We start from the raw sequence: 4,133 nt of genomic DNA, 5'->3' as shown, positions 1-4,133 counted from the left end.
TAAAGAAACACATTAACAAGTCATGATGAAAGGCAATACTTCATCATTTCACTTTAAACAAGTCATCATGAAAGTAAATGCTTCATCATTTCACTTTAATAATATGACTTTAATAATGTATACTTATACATTATATAATTAACAAGATATAAAGAAGTAAGTAATATACTTGTTACTTACTCACATACATGTTTATGTAATTGTATTCATTCTCATACAATTGTAGTATTATCATTTATATTAAATAACAATGTCACAACATGTATAATAGGGTTGTAATATTCGAATCATATTCAAATATGTAATTGATATTTATTTGCTCATTGTGTGTGACCCTTTAGGTTCAAACGTCATTAGTAGTATAGACATAAGTTGTGTTTTGGGCATTAATAACCAACAGTTATGTTCTACTATATACAAATAATAACGGGAGAACAACATAAACTAACCAAATTTATGTATGAATGAGTTGAAATCGTTACGAATTTGACATTGCATGTCTAAAACAATTATTTTGACACATATACTAGTTTATAACCCGCGAATTCGCGGGATTATTCAATAAATTTTGGTAAAAGTCTAAATCATAGCAAAGAATTATGTCAAATCTTGTAAAACTGATTAGAAACATATTATTATTATTATTATACTGACAATTGGACCATATCCCTTTGCAAAAGACATCCTTTCAACCATTTTGCAACCTCTAAAGAACAAGTTTATATAAAGAAAAAATTCTTCTATTGTAAAGAATATAGCTTTCTCTAAGACAATTTGCATATGGTCATCTGATTTAACCTGAGCTTTCTATTGCAACCAATTCTTCAATTGCAACGAATATAGCTTTCTTTAGTCTTCCATCATATACAACCTAGTCATCTAGACAATTATCACTCTCTTCATTTCCTCCCTCATCCTTGACTTTTAGCTCTCTCGGTTAGTCATAATTGGACTATCAACTCTTGCAACTACCACCCTGTCATCCTACAAAACAATCAAAACACAATTTTAATAATAATTCATACACTCAGAGCATTAACACTTATAGCAAATTACATAAAATAGTCAAACTAACCAAAAGTTAAAGATAGTTTGACTTCTAACGATCAGACATCATATAATAAATAAAAATGTCACAAATTAGTGATCCATTAAATTTTAACTTGTTAACGCAACAATACACCAAATAGATCAGCTGACAAAGATAATTAACAATATTCTTTTCCCAAATACGGGAGTAAGAGACAACTCCTTATGCCAAATCCCACTGCCATTACTCCTTATTTAATTAGAGGAATAGCACTAATGTGAGATCAGCATTTGCACAGGTAACCCATAAAATCCAAAATTCATGCCCATGTAAATTGAGTGTTACTTCGCAAACCCATTCAGGGGTTATTTCAACCCAAAATCACAAACAGTGGGTTAACTCTCATGACCCTACCTACTGCCATTCCCTTAATGGTTGGATCTCCAAAAGTACGGTTATTTATAATAAGCCATTGGCTGCAAACCATTCTATTGTTCTTTAATCTTTTGGGTAACGACTCGAAACTTGCGACTTGAAATGGCCTAAACAATGTCGGGATAGACCAAACGTTCTTACCAAAAACCTTTTGAGTTCGGTTTCCAAATCATATAACCCTTGAAGTCGCCTTTGTAATGTGTTGAGTCCGTTAGCCAATCAGCAAAGCAGCCTTGATCTCTGCAGTAGGCCATTTCCATGCCGAGAATTGTGGTCCAGATTGCTTATAACTACAAGGGAAAAGGAAATAAATAACCATATTCACATCGTAGGTGCTTTACGATGTAGTGAAGTGCACAAATTTTAGAAGCAACTTGGTAGAGGTGTAATGTTCGACTCACGTAACGTCCTCCAATGGGTAAAATGGGTACCAAGGAATGTAACGTTTGAAACGACTCGTCCATTGTGACAAGTAAATTTTCAACGTTGGGCGTTGAACACTTTACAAATATAAAAACTTAAGTACCATCATGAAAAAAACGAACAAACCTTCACTTTTTTCTTAGGAGATGCCTCCTCATTGTCTCTATGCGCTTTATCCTCTTGAAATATAGGGATTACAATGTCCTTCTCCTTGTTTAGAACATCAAACTTTTGTCTTTCATCTACCTGATTATACAATTATAACGATATAATCAGAAGTCGTCATTAATCAGGTCTGATTACAATTTAGATATGAGAGATGGGAAATTAGACCCATTTACTTATGAAATGGGTTAATCACGGGTTATATGTTACCTCTATCAGATCAAATAGGTATGACTATGAAACTTAATACAAAATAAATGGGTCAACAGTCGCCAACCTGTAAATTTTAATAACTTAGGTAATCCAAATAAACTGAGCCCTGTACTTATTTTAAGTTAAAAGCATTTAACTTAAGCTTGTACCAATGATCACAGAAACATACTTCAAAATGATAGTAAAAATACTTACAACACACATGGCAATAAACGCACACTTTGTTTGGGACAATCTGACAATGCCTCTATATCGCCTCTAGTTCACAACATTGATAACATTTATTGTTCCAATCACCAGATTTTGAATCTCGAGCCCAGTGGCCATCAAGTCCATGACTAAAGCAGCAACCTGAACCTGGAGGTATAACCTCTGCCTAGAGATTCGCGAGACCCACCGGCAAAACCAACACTACCGCCTCGGGGCACCTGTATGTCAACGGGTGAAAAAAAAACTAATGAAATCAAAGGCTAGTCATGAAAACGGATAAAATGATATTAGAACAGGTTTCAAGAACACTAGTATGGGACCGTATGAATAGTATGAATGCCATACCCTCTGAAAAATCACAATCATGTATGCGAGTTGTGTTTGTATTCTTTTAAAAGCTAATAACACTCTTATGACCTGTATTATCATATTTATTAAACCTATCATCCAATATCTATTTTTAAGATGTATTCGCCAGATCTCATTTACTTCAACAATCCCATTAGCTGCAAGTATATCAATACAAGAGTGCTATTTATCTACTATATTTAACTTATCAGACTATTCAGTGTCCAGAAATAAAAGACAATATGCTACAAAATACTAATTTAACTGAAATACTATTATAATCATTCTTTTAGTAGATTGACATGGTTGTATACCAAGATTAATTTGTGGTTTTAGCATTTTATGCTAAACATTCCGGTGACTATCAACATATTTGACCCATTCGACCATTTTATTATTTTTGTTTCAATCAACCATTTGACTCAGTGAGATTATTAACAACTTTCAACCTATCTCGGACAGTAAATCATGGGTTGAGTGCCCGATTCTAACAAATATAAACTGAAATTACCTTTCATATTTATTAATCCAGATCACCAGCTATTAATCGCAGCTCCATTTAAAAATCCAGATCGTTACTGCAAAAGGTTTGGAATTGTAAGTGGCCAGATTGTGTTCTTAATATGTTACTCCGTATTTCAAAAGAAATTAGTGTGTTAATTTTCATAAACAATTATAACCCATACACCTTACTCCACCACATGTAGCATTATGAGAAACAACGAAATTTGAACTATCTGAACATTAAAGATCCTATATTAATTCATAATCATCGAACTACAGATGTTTATAATGGAAAATTCATATTAATTTTAGATAATCAGATTGGAAATAAATGCAAACAGTATGTGAAACAAGCCTTGCGTATTCCATTCATATCATCGTTAGCTTCATCATCATGTATTAATTCATAATCATTAAACTATAGATGTTTATATAGGAAGGTTCATATTACCTTAGGAAAATCAGATTGAAGATGGATAGAAAAGATATGTGAGACAAACCTTGCGTATTCCATTCAGATAGTCGCTAGCTTCATTGGTCGACTTTCAGATAAATCGCCTAACATCCGATTATGTGACAAGATATAATATACCAGGTGATTTTTTACTCCATAGATTCCTCTCTCTTATATAAAACACCCTGATAATCGGTTTCAATTCAATGTTCATCAATCCAATCGAAATAATCCAACGACGGCTTCAATTCAATGTTCATCATCTAATCGAAATAATCCAATGACTAATCGTTTGAGATTTAGGGTAAAGTTTGTTTGCCCTAATTAAGCTGGCGGTTTTTTAGTAAAAGA

The 4,133-nt window shown here is 32.9% G+C and overlaps 1 long non-coding RNA gene across 1 annotated transcript; it reads right to left on the bottom strand.

Annotated features, from left to right (window-relative positions):
• Nucleotides 1–856: 856 nt before the first annotated feature.
• Nucleotides 857–2,649, bottom strand: LOC139891961 (uncharacterized). The gene is made up of 4 exons (XR_011773927.1): nt 2,462–2,649; nt 2,015–2,134; nt 1,607–1,755; nt 857–984 (listed from the first exon to the last, which is right to left on the bottom strand). It is a non-coding gene; the product is annotated as an uncharacterized lncRNA (long non-coding RNA).
• Between the last annotated feature and the right edge of the window lie 1,484 nt (nt 2,650–4,133).

Source organism: Rutidosis leptorrhynchoides, chromosome 2 (genome assembly GCF_046630445.1).
Source record: "Rutidosis leptorrhynchoides isolate AG116_Rl617_1_P2 chromosome 2, CSIRO_AGI_Rlap_v1, whole genome shotgun sequence".
Classification (NCBI taxonomy): Eukaryota; Viridiplantae; Streptophyta; class Magnoliopsida; order Asterales; family Asteraceae; genus Rutidosis; species Rutidosis leptorrhynchoides.
Note: the sequence above shows the minus strand (reverse complement) of the source record. Positions and strands in the feature narration are given on the sequence as shown.